Source organism: Mustela erminea, chromosome 20 (assembly GCF_009829155.1).
Source record: "Mustela erminea isolate mMusErm1 chromosome 20, mMusErm1.Pri, whole genome shotgun sequence".
In the NCBI taxonomy this organism is placed as follows: domain Eukaryota; kingdom Metazoa; phylum Chordata; class Mammalia; order Carnivora; family Mustelidae; genus Mustela; species Mustela erminea.
In genome coordinates, this window is record NC_045633.1 from 16595195 (window position 1) to 16620499 (window position 25305).

Below are 25305 nucleotides of genomic sequence, written 5' to 3' on the forward strand. Positions count from 1 at the left end.
CAGTCAGTGTAGACCAGGTCTTGCTACAGTAACAAACAGCCCCAGATCTCAGTGGTCTGACACAGCAGAATTTGATTTCCCGTTGTGCAACACGTTCTGCTGGGTCATTGGGGATCTCTGCTCCACACAGTCACTCAGGCCATCGGAGGCCCCACCAACGTGAAGCCGCACCCTCGAGACAGGAGGACCCTCACTACAGCTGGGAGAGAGAAGCAGCCTCCATCTCCAAAGCTCTCCAGCCTAGAAGTTCCATACACCCTTTCCAGCCTCAATGAGCAGCATGGTCCCACATAACTCCAAGGGGTCTAGAAAAGTGGCCTTCGCCGTGTCTAGGAAGGAAAAGAAAAGCCAGCATTGGGGAACACCAGCAGTGTCTCCTCCGGTGCCCCTGGGATCATCACCAAGGTTGGAACTTGTGCACCAGGAGGCATCACTAAGCCTGAGGTCACCCCACAGCACCATCTTTTTCTTTGTTTTTCGCCATCACAAACCGAAATGTCTCCTGTCCTCCTGGATCCACGAACGCATCCCCGTTGACTCCAGCACACAACAGTGCCCCGTAAGCCGGCACTCTGTAAAGTCAGAGAATGTTGGGCCTTACAAGGGCCTCAGCATTATCACAAGTTTTATTTGGGGCAGTTGAGGACATAAAAATCCAGAAATGGATGGGACGGATCCAAAATTACACTTTTATTCATTCCTTTAACAAACATTTTTGAGTGCCTGCTACATCCCAGGAACCGAGTTTTAAAAATAGGGATACAGAAATAAATAAGAGACTAGCCTTGTCCTCAAAAAGCCCATGGAAGCCTCGTGGCGGAGACTGACATGTAAGCAAACAGATGCCACAGAGTATGAACGGCACCGTGTGTGAGAGAGAGAGAGAGAGAGACAGAGACAGAGACAGGGAGACAGGGAAAGAGAATGGATCCGAGTCCGTGGTGGGACACAGGAAAAGGAAGGAAGAAGAGGAATGTTCCCCGCGTCAGGGGAAATTTCTCAGGGAGGAAGTGATGTCAAGTGAGGTTTTTAAAGTAAATAGAAGCTCCCTAGGCTGGACTGGGGCGGGCGCGCCAGCCATGAGGACAGCACAAGCAAAGTCCATTTTCAGACTCAGCGCCTGCCTCCCAAGTCTCGCCCGTCAGGCTGGAGAGTCCCTCCCGGGGATCCCTGGGATTTAGCACAGTGCCTGGCATATCGTAGGTGAGTGTATACACATAAGTCCGTGTATCTCGCTGTGTCTGCTGCCCCTGGTGGTGTAACCACGGGATAAAGGAGCCTGGCATCTCCTAGCCTTTGCTCTGCTGAAAGATGCTTCCTCGGTGTTCTGGGCAGGTGGGACCCTGGGAAGAAGACGGGCGCAGAGGGCTGGTGTGGGCATTTCTCCAGGCCTGGAGGCCCCACCTCTGGCCATCTCCTCGTTCCCAGGGGCCCCATTTCTGAAGCTCAGCACCAAGCACTAACGCATTTTCCTCCCGAGGTAAGGTGATTCATGCAGTCTCACCCCTGCCCGTGTGTGAAGGCTTTGGGTCTGTGTTTGCTGCCAGTAAACACGGAACGTGTTGTTTAAACAGGACTGGGATTGGGGCACAATAAGAAAATCCCAAACTCAGCCACATGTAGTCTGGTTGGCCAGGAAAAAAAAAAAAAATTGTTTTCGCTGCAGAACTTTAGAGAAAGGGGAACAGTTTTCATTACTGATTTTTAGAATTTCTTAAAATATCCTTATCAGGAATGGAACCCAGTTATATCCCTGGTGCGGGAGTAGACTAGAAAGCCAGCTTCACATTCCTTTGGACAGCAGAGAAAAGGCAAACACGCCCCCCCCCACTTGATTCTTTTAAATAAAAATGGTTCCCCACCAGAGCCAAGGGGACCCAGTGGATACGTGTCTCCTGAACACCCAGGGAAGGACTAATCTCTGTTAAAGAATTTATCAATTTAGGGGCGCCTGAGTGGCTCAGTGGGATAAAGCCTCTGCCTTTGGCTCAGGTCATGATCCCATGGTCCTGGGATCAGGCCCCGCATCGGGCTCTCCGCTCCTCAGGGAGCCTGCTTCCTGCTCTCTCTCTCTGCCTGCCTCTCTGCCTACCGGTGATCTCTGCCTGTCAAATAAATAAATAAAATCTTAAAAAAAAAAAAAAAGAATTTATCAATTTATAGCAATAGTGGTTGTCTGTGGTGAGGAAAGGGCTCCTTCTTGTTGTGGGGGAGAAGGAAGCCCTTGTCCTTATACCCTAATAAATGGGCAAGTGTCTCCCTCCTGTCCTTCTGCTGCCCTACTCCGTCCACCTCTACCTTTGTCATTTCTGGACTCTGTTTCTTACTCAGAATGTCCAGGACAGCTGAAGAGATGCTTTTGTTGGACGGGTGAGTAGGAAGGAAGAGGAAGAGATGGAGGAAAGAGATGGAGGGGTGCAGGGAGGGGCGGGTGGAGGGGTGCAGGGAGGAAGGGGAGAGAGGAAGAAAAGAGAGAAGGAGGGGAACCTGACCATTTTTAAGGGCTTGGTGGAACCCAACACCGCGTATCACAGTCCGCGGTAGAGAGGTGCCCCTTGGCCAGTCTCCAGATGGCCTGTCAGTTACTAGTTGGTGTCAAGGGAGTCAGTAGCAACAAGGACACGTTTAATGAGTCTCCATTTTCAGAAAGGGAAGTTTCCGTCTTACATTCTTTTTTTTTTTTTTTAAGATTTTATTTATTTATTTGACAGGCAGAGATCACAAGTAGGCTGAGAGGCAGGCAGAGAGAGAGGAGGAAGCAGGCTCCCCGCTGAGCAGAGAGCCCGATGCGGGGCTCGATCCCAGGACCCTGGGATCATGACCTGAGCCGAAGGCAGAGGCTTTAACCCACTGAGCCACCCAGGCGCCCCTCCGCCTTACATTCTTGATAACCAATACCACGTTAGGTTGGTGACCATTTATAAAACAAGGTTAGGAGGTGCGGAGGCGCTGAGGGTACACTGAGAAAGAGAGAAGTGTGGCTGGATGGGGACACTCCAAATTCCACCCCACGTTGTCGTCACAGCAGCCCTCCCCCTACACCTGTTTTGCAGATGGGGAAACAGAGACTCAGAGAAGTCCGGTCATTTGCCTTGTTGGGAAGCAGCCGGTAGATAGAGCAGTGGCTTTGATGCGTTCAACCCACCAGAGATTCTAGAAGCTTGGGGCTCTCTGTATATGACCTTACTTCACCCGCACAGCGCTGAGAGGTCACCATCATTATCTTCATTTCATTTTGAAGAAACTGGGGCGTTGAGTGCCGATGTGATTTCCACCAAGTTACACGAGAAATGAGTATCAGACCCGTGGTCAATAGGACCCCAAAGCCTTCCCTTCTCCTTTGGCACGAGAACTCCCCCACCCCCTTGGGGATCGTGGTCTCCTGGAGGATTGAGATGACACGACAGAGATAAAGCCCAGGCCAGCTCCTAGTATGTGGGGCATTTGTGGACCTTCCGAATCCCCCACTCAACAGAAACACATGAGTGTTTTATGAAAGTCCTTTCCTAAGTGGTAAAGATTGGTTTTAAGGGGCTACAAAATCTTTCACATTTTTCTCTTCAAGATATGGGAGGAGTCTGCCCAGACTTTGGGTGGTTTCTGGGGCCATGTGACCAATACATTATGGCGGTGATAGGGTCCTAGTTTCTGGCCCTTGATTTGAAGAGACTGGCAACTTCCACTTCCTTGGTGTTGGAATGACTGGTCTGGAGGGAGCCGGCTGCCACGTGACAAGTCCAGGTGTCCTGACCCCACCATGTCAGGAGGCTGTGGGAGAGAGGGCAGTGGCGGCCAGTCTCCCTGCTCTTCCATCAAGCCCAGCCCAGGCTCCAGATGAGCGTCTGAAGACGTCCTATGGGCATTCTAGCCCTACCTGTAGCCTGTCTCTCACACGTAGCCTCAGACGTACATCCCTCCAGACAGACAGCTTCAAACAAGGCATCCCAGCCACCTGAGTCACACAACTAAACGAACCCCAGTCCTTCCTCCGTCATAGAAGACATCAAGTAAGTAAACACCATAGGCCCAGCTATGGCTGGGCCATGCCTATCTCGGGGAGCTGAATTTGGACAAGGCACACATCAGTTTCTGAAAACCACTTCTCGCGGTCCCTTCCTGGTTCGGTCTGCACTCCATCGCCATAACAACCAACATCCCATGAAAACCAGCAGAGGCATGATCAGAAGAGAGACCCTACCTTGGAAATACGACCTTTGTTTTCATCTCAGGGGTATGGGTACCTGGAAATCTCATCTAATGATTTATTTCTCCTTCTTATGAGCTCTTCGAACCCTCTGAGCTCCCATCATTCCTGGTGGACCGGGATGTTGCTTGAAATGTTGGTTCCAGCAGCAGTAATAGATAGAACGCCCAAATTACATAAATCACACAAGTTGGCCGAAAGAAGCCGTGGAGAAGGAGTTATAGAAGACGCAGGAGTACCAGTTGGCCATCTTTAATCGTGGTTATCTGTGTTCATCCTCTAAACTGAGAAAAGAAGAAAAGTTGAACCAGGAGCATGCACTCAGGCTCCCCGTGGCTTTACCAGGTGGTCCAGGCCAGGTCCAGATTTACCACTGGATCCCCTTTAAACCTACCCCTGTGACTCTCTACCATGGCCTCCTACAGGTATCATCTTGGAAGTTCTGTTTAAAAACACTGGTTTCTAGACCCCAGCCCAGATCAATAAAATGAGAGTCTCTGGTGGTGGTGACCAAAATAAATATTTTCAGATTCCCCGATGGGTTTTAATATGCATGGCCAACATGGGAGAACTCTGCACCCCAAGACTGGGGTAGGGATCCCTCTAGAGCAAATATCAGACGGGTCCCCAGCAGCCCTCTAAGGTGGGCCAGCTAGCCGCACGTGGCCCTGCCCCCTGTCTGCAACTACCTCACCGGGGGTGGACATCCAGCTGTAGCTGGGCCACGTAGATTGTCTCCCCCAGGAGAATGGAATCTGGACTAGGGGACAGCCACTTGGAAGAGGCTGAGGGAGTGGGCACCTTCTGCCAGCCATGAGCCTGGAGGAAAAGAAAAGGCCGGACTGCTGAGAAAGGGAAGAGAGTGGTACCCAGGAAGAAGAAGCAGGACACAACCAGGTAGAGAGACCTGCTGGGTCCTCATGCCTTCAGTTCCTGATTCCAAACCTTCGAGAAGCCTCACAGTGCTTGGGCCCAGGAAACTTCCTGGGACTCTCCCGCCTTCATGGCATTCTTTGGGTGGAAAGTGCTAGAACTCAAACCAACTTAAAATAAGGATGTTACTGATTTATATACCAGTAAGTACAGAGAAGGAGGTGACCTCAGGCAGGACTGTGCCCGGAGAGGAAACAATGTCGCCTTCTCTGTCACTGGCTCATCTCCCATGTTCCCAGTATTTGTGTGGGGGACTTCATTCTCTTTTCCTCCAGAATTTTCCTACATGGTAGGAAATAGGTTGCAAGCCACAGCTCCCCATCATTTTAGCTCCAGGACCCCAGAAGCAAACCCCTTTTCCAGCTCCACGTCAGAAAGCCCCAAGGAATGTCTTTAGGCCAGAATCAAAGACGTGGTCGCCCACCACCAATCCCTGTGAACTGAGACATGGTCTACTGTGGTTGGCTGGGCTGGGGTCACCCAACTGGTCTCTGAACCAGGGTCTGTGACTGACAGCTGCATCAGAGTCACATGATGGAAAAAGAAGAGACGGAACAGGAAATCATGTGCAGACAACAGCAGGTATTAACTACGTCCAAGACATTTTTTTTTTAACTGAAACTCTCCCCAGTTGACTTCATTCTTTGCAGTCAAAATCCCTTCACTGGATATGGCCATAAAAGGAGAACAGGAGGAACCTCCGTGGTGATGGAGTTATTCTGTATCTGGACTCAATCAGTGCCAATATCCTGGTCGTGATATTGTCCTACTTTTGCAGGATGTTGCTATTGAGGGAATCTGGGTAGAAGATCCAAGGGATCGCTCTGTATTATTTCTTACAACTGAATGTGAATCTAAAATAACCTCCCCAACAATTTCTAATTTTAAAAAAAGAGTAGAAAACAAAATCTTGACTGAAGATGACCCTGTCACCCAAATTCATTGTGGTCACTGGTTGACTTTTGATGGAATCCAGTGAAAACCCATCATGGGCAACAGAATACCACCAATTAGTCATTGAGCCAACATCTTCAGAAAAGCCAGATCCGTCTTCCCCTAAATTCCTTTAAAAAAAAAAATGACGAAAAATGAAGTCCTGACAGGATCCTTGGACAGTGGCATCATTCACAGTCACACAGTGATAATTAGAGGGAAAAGTTCAAGAATGTCCTGAAGGCTACAGTTCACAAACCATAAAACATGTCAGAATGTGATAATCAGCTCAGAATTAGCACAAATTCTTCATAGGTTTCTGAGCACATCAAATATTAAAAATCCAATTAGGCACTGTGTAAGTGCCTAAAAGTTTTGGCATTAACTTTTCTTTTAACTGGGTCAAAGAACCAACAAATAGAAGGAAGTTAAATGTTAGTCATGAAGGATCGATTTGTCCTTCTTAAGTGTTGGGGGGTGCCTAGAGAGAGCAGGGGTAAGTGACAATTTAGTGGCATGGAAAGACTTTGAAACCAGAGCCCTCTGGGGCACCTGAGTGGCTCAATCGGTTAAGCATCTGCCTTCAGCTCAGGTCATGATCCTGGGGTCCTGGGATCAGGACCCACGTCAGGCTTCCTGCTCAGAGGGGACACCTCTTCTCCCTCTCCTTCTGCCACTCCTCCTGCTTGTGCGCAATCTCTTTCTCACTCACTCTCTCTCAAATAAACAAAATCTTTTTAAAAAAAGAAAGAAAAAGAGAGAGAGAGAGAAAAGAAAGAAACCAGATGGATGCAAACCTCAACTCTCCCCTGGGCAAGAAATTCTGTGAATTTCACCCCCAAAATAGACATAACAATAGTGACCTCTATTGTAGGCCTACTATGTGCATATAAAGCAGCTAATACACGTAAAGCACCTGGTGCACAGTAGGTCTTCAGTGAATGTTAGTTTCCTTCCCACTGGAAAGCAGTACAAAAAGGCTTTTGGTGTGATGAATGTGTTTTATGAGAACATTAAAAACTGGATTGCACTCCCTTATTTAATTAGGAAAAGAAAGTAAAATGTTCTTGTGGCAGATATTCAAGTATATGACATAAAATATTATGATGGCATCTTGGTCTTCTCCTCTTGAAAAGGAATAAAAGAGAATGTGCCAGTTAGAAAAATTAAGAGACTATAAATCCTTCCTTCCAAATCTGTGCACAGCCGTACAGTTGGCCAGTAGAAAGGTTCTTAAATTAACATCCTCTTAAGAAATTAAATGGTTGATGGATGACGCAGATGTCTTTTGTAACTGACGTATTTACAGGGGGGAGATAAGACTTCTGCATACTTTTCTTGTCCCCAAAATTTATTTGAAACAATGCAACTGAAGCCATAATGCTCCCATTTTATATAAACTGAATTACTGCCTCTCTACCCCAAACTAGTAAAGGAAAAGAAAAAAAGGGGGAGGGAGAGAAAATTTCAACTCCCTGTCACTTTATGCTATAAGAAATGTAATAAAGCAGCAGGAAAGAAATAGCCTGATGCAATATCCATTCTCCTCTTCTTCCTTGCTAAGCAGAGCCCTCTGTTTGATCCCGTTGGCCTTCTGCCTGGTTTAAAACTACGTTTCCCAGCCTCCCTTGAGGCTGGAATGACCATGTGACACAGGCCAACCAATAAGAAGGAAGCAGAAGTTAATGGGTGCATGTGTTAGTTATCTGTTGCTGCATAACAAAGCACCCTCAAAACCCAGCAGCTTGAAATAATAGATAGTTACTATCTCACGGTTTCTGTGGGGCAGGGATCTGGAAGCAACTTAGCAGGGTGGTTGAGGCTCAGAGTGTCTCATAAGGTTTCAGTTCAAGATGTCAGCCGGAGCTGTAACCATTTGAAGGCTCCACTGGGAAGCCGTGTGCTTCCCAGATGAGTCACGTGGCTGTTGGCAGGACTGGAGATCTCACCGGCTGGCTGGAGAGGTCATTTCCTCACCTCTGCAAGGGGGACTCTGCATAGGCTACCTGTTTGCTTTTCACAATATGGCAGCTGGTTTCCCCAGAGCAAGTGATGAGGAAGGGGAGGGGACATATCTGTCCTGGGGCGAGAGGTTATCCTACCCACTTTACAGATGAAGAAACCGAGGTCCAGAGTTGTTAAGTGACTCACCTACCTAATAAATGGTAGAGTCTGGATTCTCACTCAGGCCCATCTGACAGCAGTGGTGGTGTCTTTCTACTACACCAAGCAGTTGGTTTGAGATTGATAGAAGCATTTATCGGTAATCATAATAATCACCATTTATTGAGCCTCAGCTCTGCGTCCAACAGTTTACTGGCTTGTTGTTTGATTTAATCCTAACCAGGACCCTGTGAAGTAGACACACTGTTTTCCCAGTGGGTGGACAGAGGCTCAGACAGGTTAAGTGAATCACCCAAATTCTCACAGCTTGGCGGCAGTGGGGCTGGGACTGGATCCAGGCCCTCGGGTGCCTGTGCACCGTGGCTCACGTGATCCTTGTGCCAGTGTGTGGGAGGTGGCAGCCAAAGGGGGACCAGGAGAAGAAATGCAAGCTGCATTGGAACGGGCTCTGTCTTTGTGGCGATGACCTGTTTACTCAAGACCAGACATGAGAGGCCAAGGTGCCCAGCTCAGCCCCAGTGAGAAATCACGGAGAGCAAATCTTTGGAGTTGATTTATATAAGGTAGGAAAAGAACTCGGCTATAAAGAGCTTTTTATTTTTTTCCTTTTCCTGATCTAGGGTGCTCTGGGACTTGCCCTGCTGTCGACTTCCCATTTTCTAAGCAGAAGACAGAAATAGACCACGGAAGGCACCAAGGAGACCCAGACGTGCCTCCAGCCCCTGGGAAAAGCTCTGGGAAGTCAGCACCTTACCAGACACAGGTCTCTATCTTTTTTTCCATGCCCACCCATCTACCTGTGATTTACTGAGGGCGTCTTGGGAAGAAGTCGCCTTGATGTGTGAATTCCAGTCCGCTACACAATACTGGGGCAGGTGCAGATAACATCTGGCACAGCCAGGCCGTGTCCTTGAACCCCAGCCCAGTGATCACATTCTCACCCCTGAAGACAAAGGCCAGGCTTAGTGCCACCACCGGGCGTCTCTGAGTCTTCCCGGACTTAGAGCCTCCCTTTTCACTGTTCCTGTCATGCCTTGGATATTTCCCTGCCCGTTCAAAAAAGCGTGAGACCTGCTATCTCTTGTGTGTGTTTCTGTGTATGTGCTTGTGTGCGAGTTCTGCCAGTGTGTATATATATGTGTGTGTGCGTATATGTGTGGCTTTGTCTTTGTGCTGCCCAAATGTCCCGGTGACTGAAAGCCACAGTTCCCAGTGCAGAAGCATCAGGGCTGTGATGCACTTGCGCTGGGTTACTAACCTTGCCAGATGTGGGGAGGGAATGTGCAGGGCCAAATGAGCCATCTGTCGGGTTGCTGATCTCCACGGTCCAAACCCTCCTCCGGTGGCCTTTTCAAGCCCCCTGACTTGGATACGTCCCCAAGCACCGATCGCATGCCTGGCCCTAAGCCAGAGGCAAAGCAGCACCCAGAAGACAAGAGGATGTGCTGCCCATTCCCCAGGAGCTCAGTTACGCAACCACGGAAGGATCGTTCACATCCTTATGGACGGCAGGGGGTGGGGCATCTAAGGGGGCGGAGCCTGAGCAGTAGCACGTCCAATGGCCAAGGTGTAAAGGCTCCCAGGCAGCGTCCGGAGCTGCCCATCCCCCCCATGAGAGCATTGGGAAGATGCTTGTGGGTAGCGTGGTCAGGAGACCAGCAAGCAGGTGAAGAAATCGCATTAGGTTGAGTCATAACGCCGGGGGTTCTGGGAAGTTGCTAAGTGGGGAGCTCCGACAGAGAGATAGGGACATCCCGTTTAAGCTCCTAGCTCTGTATAGCGCTCTGCTTTCCAAAGAGGCCATAATAGAATTTTTCCATCCAAATTAAGCCGTGTTATTGATCTCAGAGACTTATTGGTTCTGACACCTCTTTCTTTTGTCCTCATTGCTTTAGGGCCACCTAAAGGGCTGCTGGAGTCGTCCGAAGGATCTTTCCTGAGGAGAGCTGGTCATGTCTCCCCAGGAATTGCCGTCAAGAGCGGTGACATCAGGGGTGCCCTCCCACTTTGCCCCCTCCTCCTTCTCCGGGCTGGTGTCATCTTTCCGGCTGCCATGGGCCTCACAGTGAATCAGATCAGTAGTGTCATCAGTGAGGCTGACGTTGAGCCCAAGAGGAGCCGAGGAGCTGGTTTTTCTTCCTTCCACGTTGAACAGGTATTCTGAAGCTCTCGGGTCCCAGAGAGATGGCTTCTCTTATTTAATTTTATTTATTCATGAGCATTAGGAAATGTCCCCGTAGGCCTTAGTCTGTTCAGGTGAGCCCAAAACAAGACTCAGAGAAACAGTGGAAACATTGGGGTCCCTTTTCTTCCGCTTTGAGGGTCAGTGGTGAAAATGGTTCTTCCCACAGATGCTGGCACCAGATGACCCGGGGTTCCATTCCCATCTTTCTCCAGGGAAAATCTTCGTGCCGTGGGGTGCTTTCTCCCCAAAAATACATTAAAGCCCTAATCCCCTGTACCTAGGAAGGTTCCAGCCCTTGTTCGCTGCAGGAATGTAAATTATCCTTTCCCATCTGCGTGCCTTCATTTTCCCCATCTGTAAAATGGGGTGAAAGTCACCTCACGGGTATTATCATGGGGATTAGATGAACATAGAGAAGCAGAGTTTTTAAAAGAACACTGGACGGACTTAGCATGATTACTGTCTCCCCCTTCCTGTGTTTGATTTCCTGAATGCCTACTATGTGCTAGGCCTGGGGGTAGGAGTTTTGCTGATACAGTCTCTCTTTCGAGGTGTTCTGCGTTAATATTGATCTGTTAAAATACCGCGTTAAAATAGTACTTCCCGTGATTGCTGTGTTTGGGGGCACCCTCTTAAATTCTGCACCCCAGACAAGTGCCTCACGCACCTCACCCTCGACTCAGCCCCAGGAGGGGCGCATTGAAGAGCAGGTGCGCTCCTGCCTCTCCCCGCCTCTCCCTGCCCGCCGTCTCCTGTGCGGTTGGAACGTTACGAATCGGAATGAGTTCTGGGATGGAAAACAGAATCGATAGTGAAATTAGAGAAGATGTAAAACATTCGTCCTTGGGTCCCTGCTCCCAACTGGCTGCTAGTCGCTTTAAGGAAAGGTGTCTTCGAAGAGAGAGCCCCTGCTTACTGGCTGTCCTTTGCACGGACAGCCCTGCCTGGGGCTGGAACAGGGCTGGCACACAGCCCTCCCCACATCTAGGTGTGTGTGCAAGAGACTCATGTCTCTTCCCCCCTCTCAGGTCTGGACGATATGGGACCCATGGTCATGGCCTGTTGGAATGTCAGACTTCTTAGAACCAAAAGACGCAGTGGAAGCCGACAGCGGCGGCTGATTCATTCCTTGGTTCCCCGTCTGCTCCTCCATAATGAAGGCTCCGTAAGTAGACAGATTTGGTGTGTTCTGTTCACTCTAGTCTGTAGCCTCAGCCCCCATGGGGCTACCTAGCAGGTGGCCTAGAGCAAAAGCTCGCCTCGTTCCTGGGCCAACGTTGAATGAATCAGTTCAGCGATAAATAGAGAGTAACAGAATTAGACAAGGGTTAGATCACACAAGGCCACGTAGCTGGAGGGTTCGGACAAGCCCTCATCTTCCCCGCCACACACACCTCCCACCGGTCTCGTCATAGGATCTTCTTTGGGGAAGGGCACAGAACGGTGGGGGAGAACCCGAGAAATGACCGAATTTGGAAATGTACAGTCTTTGGAAAAGCCCCTACTTCCTTATGGTTTAGTCCAGAACCCAACTTTGAGTTTCCCGATGGGAGGGCTGTCATGTAATTACCAAAATCTCCTAAGACACTGACATTGAATCATCTGCCTTCAATTTTGAGACTCCCAAGATCTCGGGACCAGAGCCCAAGTGGCTGCAAACCCAGGTGGGTGTGACAGGGGATTTTGCCCACCTGTGAGGGGGTGGGGCTGAGCAAGGTTCCCCGTGTACATAAGGGCGCCACACACAGCCCCAGCCTGTAACCCCGCACCTGCGCCCGCACCTATGACAGGACCTTGCTGGAAATAGGGTTGCCACAGAGGGGATCTGGTGAAGACACAATCATTAGGGAAAGCCTTGATCCCACAAGAAGAGGGGCATCTGGACACAGATGCAAACACATCAGGATAAATCAAGCCACTTGGGGACAGCAGGCAGAGATTGGAGTGAATGATGTGTCTGCAAGCCAAGGAACCCCCTGGATTTCCAGCAGCACCAGAAATTAAGCAAGAAACACGGAGCACAGTCTTCCCTCGAGGCTTCAAAAAAAGCAGGGCCCTCCCAGCCCCTTCTTTCAGGCTTCCAACCTGCACAGCTGTGACAGAAAAAATTTCTGTTGCTCTCAGCCATTCCTGGTCATTTGTCATGGCAGCCCCTGGAAACTCCTACGTGACGTTGCTGAGATGATCTCATTGTCAGGGCAGCGTGTGCAACACAGCGTAGCTGGTTCAAATGACCAACTCAAATACTAGGACACGAGTATTCACGCCTCAGACCAACCCCCAACCTCCCCCCCACACTTGAGAAGTAAATCCCTGATGCCAAAGGCTCATTTTACCTTTTAACCTGCACAAAGCTATTTTTATCCCAACCTCCGGCCCCAGTTTTGTTGAGCTTCGATTAACAAGGTAGCTGAGCATCTCTGGAAGGTCTCTACAGCACTGCAAAATTCGTCTCCTGTGTTTGCTGGGAGGCAGCGTTGCACAGAGACGGGACGCCCTCTCAGAACTGGCTCCGGTCCGTGGTTTCTCACCGTGGGGTCGGGGGACCACTTAGCTCAGCAGGCTCCGGGGCACCGGCTCCACGCAGAGACCCCTGCATGAGTCCCCTGGGCCTGTGTCTGAGGCGGGCAGTTGGAGCCACTGCGTTTTTCAATGGATTTCCTGGGAGAGTCTGTTGCTTACACCATGAACCCCTGATGTGCTCTAGAGACTGAATAAACTGGGGACAGGCCCTGATTGAAGAGAGTTTGGGCACCAGGGAGCACGTGAGAGCCAGTGTGAGGCCCCAAGGAGAGAGAGAGAGAGAGCACTGGGCGCGTTTGGGGACCGGCAAGGAGCCCAGTGTGGCTGGCTGGGGGGGGGGGGGGGGGTAGGGAGGAGCAGAGACAGCAGGTGGGCTCAGGAAGTGGACAGAGGCCAGAGAGTGTCCTGGACGAGGCTGGCTTGGCATTTGCCGAAAGGCGGCAGAACGGCCGGGCTCGGGATGGGTCTGGAGTTGACAGGATGACGGGGCTCCCAGATTGCGTGTAGGAGGACGGAGAAGAAAGAGGAAGCGATTATAGCTCCTAGACACTGACAGGATATTGGATGGTCTTAAAGAATTATTAATCCCTTAGCTGTGATCATGGTATTGTGGCTACGTTCTTAATTGTCCTTACCTTTTAGAGGTCCGTCCTGAAAGCTTTATAAATTAAAAGATCGAGTGCTGAGATGAAACTCCAAGATAACGTGGGAGAGGAAGGCTTTGGCGGCGGGGGAGGCGGAGAAGGGATGGGAGCGAAACAAGATTGGCCCTACGATGATCGCGGTCGGCGCTGGGCCATGTTCACTCCGTCGTCGTTGTGTGTGTTTGGAAGTTTCCACGATAGACATTAGAAGAGGCACCATTCCCGGAGGGGGAAGGCAGTGTCCCCGGGATGTCGAATCAAGAAGCGATTGTTTTCTTGTTAACCCCCTGATGACGTGTTGGTACTTTCATCTCCTTCCCACTCCCTGGAAAGACACCAGGCTCTCCAGGGACAGGCAGGAGTAGGGGACGTACTGTCCACTCTGTGGACAACTTGAGACCCACCTGATTTTATAATGACCCGTGGAAAGTCAGAAACAGTTCCCCGTAGGCCGGTGCTTCTCAAAGGGGCTGGTTTCAGCCGCGTCTGAACACGTGGAGATAGACGGACGCATTTCTGGTCGTCCGCGCAGAGCGGGGAGGTGCTCCTGGCATCAACGGGGTGGCCCAGAGACACTGCTCACCCTCCTGCGGAGCTCAGGGTGGCCCCACCGCCGAGAACGATCCAGCCCCAGATGGCAAGGATGCCGCCATTGAGAACCCCTGATGCGGAGGTCTGCTGGATCTTGGAAGGATGAACACAAGTCTTCAGAGTCGGGTAGACCTGACAGCAAGGGGAAACTCTCAAAAATTAGTACACTGGGTTTCCGAGAGTCAGAAACACTGACCTTAGGTCATGCCGGTCTCCCCTCCATGCTTTATTTTTCTCTGTGTGCATACTACATAAGCTCCTTGTTTATTTTATATCACACACACACACACACACACACACACACACACACACACACGTGCATTCCCTCCACTAGAATTTAAGCCCTGTGAGTTGAAGGATTTTATCCATTTTGTTCACCGATAGGTCTCTAACACCTTGCACGATACCTAGCACGTAGAAGGAGCTCATGCATCTTTGTTGAATACTGACATCGCACTGACAGCCCAGATCCCCACGTGGCCCGTCAGCCATACATGACACAGCCCCCCACCTTCTCCCCTCATCTGATCCTCCAGCACTGCTCAGCCCTCCTTGTGCTCCACAGTCACAGATCCCTCGCCGCTTCTCAAACATGCCAAGAATACTCTGACCTCAGGACCTTTGCACTAGCTGCCTGAACATTCTCTTCCCCACCATCCTCATGGCTTATTTGCTCTCTTCAGTCAGGCTTCTAGTTAGTCAAAGTCACCTTGTCAGAGCAGCCTTCCCTGACCTCTCTAACTGCATAGTGCCCCTACGCCACCCCTACTCCCTCCTCCTCTCTGGTTTTGTGTTCCATAAACCTTTTTGTACCAGAGATACTGAAGTAATGAGCTTGCAGAAGTTTTCATAATATAGTGCAAGATGGTAAGCCTCCAAAACCTTCCAGATGGGGCCTCCCCCTTTGTTATCACTTCCATAAATGACTTCTGAAAACAGAGCATCTGAACCTTGCTGCACCGGGAGACTGGGTACAGTTTGACCCACGCCATTTGACAGAAGAGGTCAGTGTGGTCACATGCAAGTGTCCGGTGCCGTCTTGGCTGCTTCTGAAGGATCGCCCAGGAGCCTCTGGCAGCCACAGCTCAGCCCTAGTCACGTTAGAATCTGAGCACAAAGTTGCCAGATGTTTGGGTTTTGTTTTTTTTTTCCTTTTAAAGAAGTTGCAAGTCTGGATTTTTATGTGAAAGTTCCTAATTTTTAACACCAAGCCTACACCCTGCATGGCAGCAATCAGCTGTAGCTAAGAGCTGCTGCCCATTTTTGAAAGGGGGATGAATTCTTCAGGTCACCACAGGCCTCACGCATAATGTTTTACTCATTTGTTTTACCTGCTTGGCCTCTGACAGTATTTGATTTTTCAGCTCCAGATTCAAGGATCTTTTCAGCTCCTGATTTAAGCAGTATAATGTGGCTGCCACATAAAAACGAAACATGAAACATTTGAAAGACTTAAGTGTATTTTGGGTTGCATCAATAGAGGTATGTTGTCCAGGAAAAAGGAGGTTATATTCCATGTCTGGTCAGCACTGTGAGGTCTTACACCTGAAGTCAAGGCCACCATTTCAAAAAAGATAAAGATGATTGGAATTTATTTGTAGAATACCAGACAGAAAGGTTGAGGCATTGTCCTTATTCTTTTATACCCCTCACCCACAAAAAAAAAAGACTTGTCAGGGATATAAGCACTGTCTTCATATGCCTGAGTGGCACTAAGGGAAGAGAAACAAGATTTATTTTGTGGCTCCACTGGGAAGTACGATTAGAGCCAGTAGGTGGGAGATACGGAGAGATAAATAACCCCTCAGCATCTAAAAACTGAATGTTCTCATTGTCAGAGCCAAACTGGAAGGAAATGAGAGGAGTGACTTCCCTGTCACTGGCAATAATCAAACTGAGACTGGATGCCATTGCACAGGTCTATTGTAGAGGTGATTGAGGCCTCAGAAATAAAGTTTGGAGGCGGGGAGAAAGCAAAGAACAGAGGAAGAGAAGGACAGACAGACAGACTTACTGTGTGCCCACTGTGCTCTGGGCCTCCGTCGATGGCCGCATTACCTTTCTGTCCCCTTCTGGATTTAGACACTGAATCAGACCTTTTCCATCTACTTGCAATTCAAGTACAGTCTCAGGTCAAAGTGGGTCCCACACGTCCCATGTGGCCACAAATGCAAATTCACCACAAATTCCAAAGGGGTTGCAACGAGGTTCCTTTCTAAAAGGGCAACAGGAACCAGAGCGGGGAAGCAGATCCAAAAGGTCACCTCTGCCTCGCACCCAGGTCCCCTCTGCGTCCCCTCGACAGCAGGGAAATTATCCATCACCTGAAAACAGAGACACTGCAGGAGCGGTTCATGACGGCCATGTGGGCTCCCCCTCTTGCTCCGATCCTAAGCCACGTTCACAGGGGGAAAAAAATTGTCTTGTTTTGTAAGACAAGCTTGACAGCTGCCCGTTGTCGGTGAGGAGAGACGATGAGAAATACTCAGCAATTGAGTGTTAACTAAGAGAGTCTGCGGCAGAACGAGAGGTCCCCAAGATTCATGGGGAGAAAATTACATCCTGCTGAGAGCCTCCTGAGCATCTCACTCCATCCCCAGTGGGGACCTTGACCTTGGATCTTGAATTAGAAAAAGGAGAAGAGCCAGTGTGATTGGTCTCCTGCCGAGGCTTCACCGCCCGCCAAGCCATTGTTGGAATAACCGCCAATGAGCTCCTTGAGGAAGGAGCATCCAACATCCCTCCCTGCACCCGCTCTCCTGAAAACACTCAGGATTAAAGCCAAGCTCATTAATCTGTCTGTGATGTGTCTCCTGCCAACTGCCCAAGCTTCCTCCTGAGCCCCTCTCCACCAGGCCACTGCTGGCTTCCGTGGCCTCACTCTGAGTTTGGGATTCCCTGAAAGCAGACCCTGGGACAAGGATTTGGACAGGAGTCATTTGTTCGGGAAGTGATCTCAGGAGACACAGTGATGCAGAAGAAAGAAGAGTCAGCATCAGATGCAGTGACGAGCAGGCTCCCCTCTGGGTCCTGCTGGAGACCATGACCGTGACTACAGCCAGGCCTCAGAGTCCTCCCACCAGGGCACAAGGAGTCTGGGATATCTACCCACCGTTGTCATTTCCCAGGACTGCCCACAAAGTACCACTAACATGGTGGCTTAAAGCAACTTCTCTCTCAGCTCTGGAGGTTAGAAGTTAAGCTGTTGGCAGGGCCTTTCTCCCTCTGGAGGCTCCGGGGGTTGGGGGCGGGGTGGGGCCCATCCTTGACCTCTTCGAGGGTCTGGCAGTTGCTGAAAATTCTGGGTGTTCCTGGGCATGCAGCCATACCGCACCCGTCTATGTCTCTGTGACACACGGCATACCCCCCACTACCCCACCCCATGAGTCCCTCTCTGTCTTCCCACTGCCGCCTCCAAACACCAGACATCACAGCGAATGACATCACATCAAACACCAAGTGACTTTCTCTGAACTAATGGTATCTCCAAGACCTATTGCCAAATGACACTCTCTGGCTGCAGAGGACATGAATTTGCAGCGGGGGGGGGGGGATACCATTCAACCCTGCATACCTCCACCAACCCCCTTGCCCCTTACCCAGGCAGCCTTGTAGAGTGCGCAAGGCCAACAGCTGTCCTGCTCCACCATCCACTCCCTCTAGCCACACTGGCCTCCTCAACTCCGTGACATCCCCTCGCACGTGCTGTTCCCTCTGCCTGTGAGTGCTTCCTCCTAATATCCACAAGGCTAGTCTCTGCCGCTTCAGATCTGTCGTAGGCTCCTTTCGGTTACAAGGAACAGAAACCCAATTCACAGTAGTTTAGCCCCCCCCCCCCCCCCAAAGAGGAAGCTCATTGGTTCTCGTAACTAAAAAGCCTCCAGGGAAGGCTGGATTTGGGGATTTGAAGCATGCCCTCGGTGTTCAGTCTTTCTCTGACTCTCAGACATGTGGGTCCAGGATTGTTGTCCGAAGCCCCAGGCCCATGGTTATGGTGGAACCACAGGGGAAAGGCAACATCCTCCCCCATTGGCTCTGAAGGAAGAGCCTAGAATGGATTCCGACTTCTCTCAGACCATGTGTGTCTGCCTGGACCATCACCATGGCCAGAGGATGATCGTGCTAGACCAGGTCTGCGTCACATTCCTACAGCTGAGAACAGACAGCTTCACCTAGTCCACAGGGAAGGAAGGAGTCTCCCTAAAAGAACCTCTGTTATCAAAGAAAGGGAGAAGGTTCGAGCAAAAATTAGGTGTTAACCAAAAAGTCCAGTCCTATGGTATGTCTTCAGAGAGCCCTCCCCTGACCTCCGTTCTTATCGCCGTTCAGCCCTGTGTTCGTCCCGTGAATCCACTTCTTTTCCCTCATAAGCACCTGTAACTTGTTTATTGTGCTCATATTTCTTTCTCTACCACCTGCCTTACCTACTGAACTATGAGCTCCCTGAAGACAGAGGCGATGCCTTCACCTCTGGAGCCCACCCGTGTCAGCACATGCTTAGACCACAGTAGCCACTCGATCGTTGCCCGGCTTTTTTTTTTTTTTTAAGATTTTATTTATCCATTTGACAGAGATCACAAGTAGGCAGAGAGGCAGGCAGAGACAGGTTGAGGAAAGCAGGCTCCCTGGTGAGCAGAGAGCCTGACGCGGGGCTCGATCCCAGGACCCTGAGATCATGACCTGAGCCCCCCTGGGGCCCCCGTTGCCTGGCTTTTATAAAGGAACTCGGGAGGTGCCTGGGTGGCTCAGAGGGTTAGGCCTCTGCCTTTGGCTCTGGTCATGGTCTCAGGGTCTTGGGATTGAGCCCCGCATCGGGCTCTCTGCTCAGCAGGGAGCCTGTTTCTCCCTCCTTCTCTGCCTGCTCATGATCTCTCTCTCTCTGTATCAAATGAATAAATAAAATCTTAAAAAAAAAAAAAAAAGGAACTCGGGGATTATTCGTTCCAGGGATGTGCAGAGCTGGGTCTCCTGAGACCCAGCCCAGCCCAGTGCACAGGAGAAATAGCCACCCTGCTCACGGCTGTGGTCAACAGTGCTGGAGTGATGCCAGACCCCAGCGTGTCTCGCATGCCTCACAGCACACCTTCAGACTGTCCCCCATGAGCTTTGACCCCCGACGTTTGCCTGTGCCTTCCTGTGACTCAGTCTGAATCAGTCCAGCCTTGCACAAACCCCGGAGAGTTGAGCTGCCACAAGAGCCAGGTTCAAATCACAATCCTCCTTCTTAACATTTCCTGTGGTTGCAGGCGAGATTATTAAATGCAATGAGAATCCATTTTCACACTGATTTTTTTTATAAAACTCTTTTCTCTACCTTTACCTTTCATGACGATGCTGTATTTTGTGAATCCTTATAAAGTCTTCTAGAAGCCTTCCTGGAACGTGGTGCGGTATAAATAAAATGTATCTGCAGAACAGAGATAATATTTACCACGCGAGGCTGCTGGGGGAATTAGAGATAATGTAGGCAAAGCACCTGGCAGACGCAATGGCCGTTATTATTATTTTTGGTGAAGCTGAGTCTCAGCAAATACCTTCTCAGACATGGAGCAGGAAACCAATTTCCTTGAAAATAAATGTCACAGATATGAAAGGGCTGATCCAAAAATAAATACAAAATCTCAAATCAGGATGACACCCAGGAGAATGGTTAAGTCCCTGGAATGGGTCCTGGGCTGACCCAGTGGACCCTTCCAGGTGGTCAGGAAGGTGACGTTGAAGGTGAGACGTAGCAGACGGGCCATTTTCATGGCCCGCGACCGAGCCAGAGACACCGCTGGGCTGGAGGTGAATGAGGCGCACAGGAGGCACAGACATTGCCACGTGATCACACGGAGAGGTTGGGAACAAAACAGCTCGGCAGTGAGCACAGAACATGGTGGAGAACACGGCTGCAGAGCCAAAAAGTAGAAAAGCAACCAGAGTTTTTCATGGGAGAGTTTGAGATGTCAGAAGAAATCGGAGCTGCACATTGATCCAGCTCTGGGTGTTCAAGTTTACAATCAATAAGAGAATAAAGATCATGACATCTATCCCCCCCCAAAAAAAAGTGGGGGGGGCACGATGAAAGGAACTTCTTTAAAAATATCAATTTCAAGAAAAATCAACCAAGGAAACAGAAGATGAGTTCTCTGCGATCCCCACAAAATGATGGCGATAAGAGATACCTTAACATTAGAAGTAAGGAAAAGTTCCAAGAAAAGTCTGTGTAACCATGAAAGAGGAAAAACTGAAGGATAGGGAAGGCTCTGGGGGAAAGGAGAAACAAAATGTCACAGTGGTGAAAAGTCGCTCTAGAAAAACAGTGAAAACATAGGACGTTAAGGAGAGCTTTGATGGGACTCAGAGGAAACATGGCAACATTTTAATAACTGTACATGGGCGGGTGTGGGGGTGAGGTCAGCAGGACCGGAAGCCAGCCTGCCACTCGCTGGGCGTTGTCAAGGTGAAGAGTGAGGTTCCGGCTACTGGAGACCAGACTGTTCTCATGTCAGAAGTGTAACCATAAAATGACAGCATTATAGCTAAGAAGCCAACAAAGGAAATAAAATCAAATCATAAAGGGTACCCCAAGTGAGGCAGAAAAATAGAAAAAGGAAATGAACAGTCCCTAGGTGAGCTGAATAGAAAATAAATAGAAGATAGAACAGACCTGGAATACCAATAATCACATTAATGTAAATAGTCTAAAAACCCTAGTTAAAGGGCAGAGATTATCAGATTGGGTTTAAAAAAAAAAAAAAAAACACCTTAACTACATGCTGCCTACAAGAATGAAACGATAAATATAAAGGTAAAAGAACAGGAAAAGATCTCCCAACAAGAGAGTCAGAATATTGGGGCGCCTGGGTGGCTCAGTGGGTTAAAGCCTCTGCTTTTGGCTCAGGTCATGATCCCAGGGTCCTGGGATTGAGCCCTCCATAGGGCTCTCTGCTCTGCAGGGAGCCTGCTTCCCCCTCTCTCTCTGCCTACTTGTGATCTCTGTCAAATAAATAAATAAAATCTTTTTTTAAAAAATTAAAAAAAAAAAAAGAAGAGAGTCAGAATATCACACGATGTAGATTTCAGAGTAAAGCCCATTACCTGGGAGAAAAAAGTTCATTCCAGAAAGATGGAAGGGTCGCTTCGTCAAGAGGACATAACAGTACTAAGCTATCATTCCCAAAAATGGAGCTCAAAACATATGAACCAAAACTGATAGAATTACAAGAAAAATAGACAAATCTATAATTATACTCAGAGGTCTTCTCAGTAATTAATGTGACAAGTAGACAGGAAATTTCAAAGGTATTAGAGGATTTGAAGAATGCCATCAGCCAACTTCACTTAATGGATATTTATGGAAAAATTGGATAGCCCTACGCACGCAGTACCTTTTCTCTGAAGTCGGAATGAGCCATGTTCCAGCTGCAGCTGTACCTCTGAGTCACAGTCCTTAATCTCTTGGTCCCTCCATGTTCTTGTCTGTAAGATGGAGGTAACATAAACAGCTAACCCTTTAGATAGAGGCAGAGTTAAACGGGATGGTACGTATCAGATACTAAGCACAGCACCCTAGGGGTGAACAGCTCATTGGCCAGTGGAATCCTAGCTGGAAATGATCCCAAAATTCCATGAAGCTCACAGCCCACAGTGGGAGACATCATCAAATCCCACGGGAGCTCTAAGGCAGGACCTATGTATGGGCCCCATAGTGGGGGGAGAAAAAGAAGTCACAGGAGACCAATTACATCTGCAGAACTGCACGCCATCCTCCAGGGGGCGCCAGCAATGATGCTCCCTGGGTTCCTTGGGCTCTTGGTTCTTGGACCACCAGTAGAATTTCAGTTGTCCCCTGCACGCTTCAAGCCCAGGGTGTTATTGAAGAGGAACCTGACATGCTCCCAACATGGGTGACTGGAGGTATTTTTAGCAGCTGATCTCTGAACATAGCCAGATGTTAACTTGATGTTCGCAGCAGGACGTCCCCTTAAGGAGTGCCCTGGTTCCCTCACCGGGTCTGCAGAACAGCTTGGAGAAGAAGTGACAATCAAAAGACACTGCTTCAGACAGTTTCGATAATGTTGACTTTGGAGCAACTGATTTCTATTCATCTCCGTGTAGGCTTGTTGTTGCCTTAGCAAAGAGATGTATTTTCGGAAAGTGATCTGTAAAGTAAATCCAGCTTCTCTGTTGACGTTCTTATGAAATTGTAGATAGGTTTTCCCTGCAGAAACAAAGCCCAAAAACAATTCAACATCAATTAAAAAAAAAAAAATTACCATGGGCGGCCAGGTTTCCGGCTCTTTTGTTGGTGGTGTTAATAGAACAGGTGATTTGGAGGACTTTTCCAGAGCGTTGCACTATCTTGCATGAATTCCAAAATCCCTTTTCTCTCTTGCCAGGAAAAGAATTATCTTATTCATGCAACAAAATTATCTCGCAGGCCACAAGTCTCCTGGCACTCCCATTTTCAAATTCTGGAGTTCGGCTCTCTCTCTCTCTCTCTCTGCTTACATAATTTGCTAGCACTGCCAGAAGTGGGCACTAATATCACACTTTGCCGGGAGGGACCACCTTGTAAAAATGTGTTCCAGTCCCCAAATTGCTTCAGTGTGTGTAAAAAAGAGTTCTAAGGCCTAGTTACCAATTCCACAGGCTCATCCTTCACAACGTGGTTTTCTTAAATGTGGTTTTCTTAAAATGAGGAGCGCGCATGTCTGAAAATACCGGGAAGAAATTCAGCAGAAGCTTAGTCAAGCCGAGTACAGTAGTCAAGGGCACCCTAGGATTGGGCATGCCAAGAGAAGTGTGACAAGAGGCTCTCCAAGAAGAGCAAGGAACTCCATGGATCCCAAGTCCCCCTTCTGGTGCAGACGAGCCAGAAGGAGTCCGCAGGGCCCCTCGTGGTAGCTGGCATGGCGAACAGAAAGGGGAAAATGAACTCACAGGGAATCACGTGCTGGGGAAGCCGGAGGATCCTCTTCCCAACTCGCCCTCATCAAATGTCTTCCAGTTCCGCGGACTCCCCATGCCATGCGCACGAGCTAGCCTCTGCCCAGAATGTTCTCCCCACCCCACCCCACCCCCGCCGGGGGCCCCAGTTTGGCATTCCTTCCTTCACACATCCTTCCTGACCACGCTGTCCCCCAGCAGGGATCAAAGGCGTGGACATGAGCTGAAGTGGTGGGAACGGATTTCATTCCGAAACCACTGTCAGTAGGGGAAGAGCCGGGTCTACTCCCGGTTGTGCCGAGGTGGCCGGGAAATGGCAGGAGCTTGAGCAGAGACGGGGAAGTGAAAATGTATACGAAGAGGGAAGGGAGGTCGTCGGTCCGTAGGAACCCGTGTGGGTTTGCTTCCTGAAGCTTCTGGAAGTTACTGGGCTACCCTCCCCCAGAGGCTGGGAGTCAGGCCATGGTGGCCGGCTGTCACAGACAGTAAATCAATCAAGGATAGACACCCCGTAAATAGATGAGCCCCCGCGTTGCGCAGAAACCACCCTCCCAGTGGTCCCACGCCCGGCCAGCGGGACACTTTCTCCTCCCGTCCCTTGGTCGCTCCCATTCAGGCCCTGCTCTCTGACAGCATTTCTATGTGGGCTGGTCCCTGCCTGGAACAATCTAGGCCAACTATCTGTTCAGGGAGATTTACACCTTTTTTTTTTTTTTTTTTTTTTCATTTTTAGCTGAGATGTAAACATTACGGTCAAACTGTCGGATCAAATCCAGGAGCCCCACGCTCGAGGAGGAGGAGCGGGACCTCGCACGGGCGAGGCCGACAGGCAGGTAGGGACCACGTGTGTACGCCGGAAGAAGGGGGACTTGCTCCGGAGGATCGCAGCTCTCAGGAGCCGGGACTGAGAGGCTCCCAGGGCTGTCAGCCTTTGAGGAGTGAGGACAGCACAGGGTCTGTGGTGCCAAGACCAGGGTACAGAGGCTCTTCTGCTGGTCATCGGAAAGGTGTCCCACCCTTAGCCTCCAAGCCCTCGGCTGCTAGAAGAAAGGGGGCTGTGAACAGGGGCCAGGAAACTGCAGGGTTGGGACGTCAATGAGAAAAGCATAAAACACCCAACGAGGGGCTCCGCGCCCCCTGCCGCCCTCCTCCTGCTCCATCTCTCGGCCGGTGTCCAGACCCCGCTCCCAGAGCTTCTGGGGGCTCGTTTCCTATCAGGACAGGGCAAGCAGGAAAAAGAGGGAAGAACCAGGAGCAGGGATTGGAACGGAAGAAGGCAACAGGGAGAAACGGAAGGGGGGATGGGCTGCTGTGTCTTTCCCAGTTTCAAAACAGGTGCTTATTTAAAAAAAAAAAAATAGAATAAATTAAGTCACGTACAATCCTCCTTACACTTTTCTGTAGTTCCTTCTTACCTTCCTAGTCACAGGTAAGGGCTTTCAGGCGGGTTTTTATGTTGGGTGTAGCTCCTCGATTCATCTGAAATTAGATCTGTTTCCGGTTGTATCTGTTCTGCCTTGTGGCCTGGCAGCAAAGAGCAGAATTCTAGAGTCAGACGAGCCGGGGGTGGAAACCCAGCCCACGCTCGAGCTCCGCGGCCCTCGGGTGCGGCCTGTAAAGTCTCTGAGCTTCCGTTTCAACGTCTCTCACACGGCGCTGATAATAACGCTTCATGGGGTCACCCAGGAGTGAGCATGTTACACAATTCCTAGTGCATCTGAGAACTGTAACACTAATTCACTAATGTGATTATCCCTTTGTGCTGTTCTAACCATTCATTCATTCAAGACATGTTTGAATGCCTGCAACGTACCAGGAGAGACCAGGAAAATGTTTCTCGGTTTTTTTTTTTTTAATACTTTATTTATTTATTTGACAGATAGAGATCACAAGTAGGCAGAGAGAGAGAGGGGGAAGCAGGCTTCCCGCTGAGCAAAGAGCCCGATGCAGGGCTCGATCCCAGGACCCTGAAATCATGACCTGAGCTAAAGACAGCAGCTTAATCCACTGAGCCACCCAGGCGCCCCCAGGAAAGTGTTTCTTGACCACAGCTTGGTGTGTGTTATCTTTTTTTTTTTAAAGATTTTATTTATTTATTTGATATAGAGAGAGAGATCACAAATAGGCAGAGAGGCAGGCAGAGAGAGAGGAAGGGAAGCAGGCCCCCTGCTGAGCAGAGAGCCCAATGTGGGACTCGATCCCAGGACCCTGAGATCATGACCTGAGCTGAAGGC

General features: G+C 49.7%; 1 long non-coding RNA gene across 7 annotated transcripts in view; it reads left to right on the forward strand.

Annotated features, from left to right (window-relative positions):
- Positions 1–1034: 1034 nt before the first annotated feature.
- Positions 1035–25305, forward strand: part of LOC116581082 — a 76114-nt gene continuing 51843 nt past the window's right edge. For 5 of the 7 annotated variants that reach the window (XR_004281874.1, XR_004281878.1, XR_004281876.1 and 2 more), the window contains exons 1-6: positions 1035–1203; positions 3054–3109; positions 8815–8957; positions 10090–10349; positions 11408–11544; positions 23805–23904. This is a non-coding gene — a long non-coding RNA (uncharacterized LOC116581082). Of the gene's footprint in view, positions 1204–2331; positions 2371–3053; positions 3110–8814; positions 8958–10089; positions 10350–11407; positions 11545–23804; positions 23905–25305 lie in introns of all 7 variants that reach the window. The other 2 variants (XR_004281875.1, XR_004281877.1) reach the window with 2 other exon arrangements.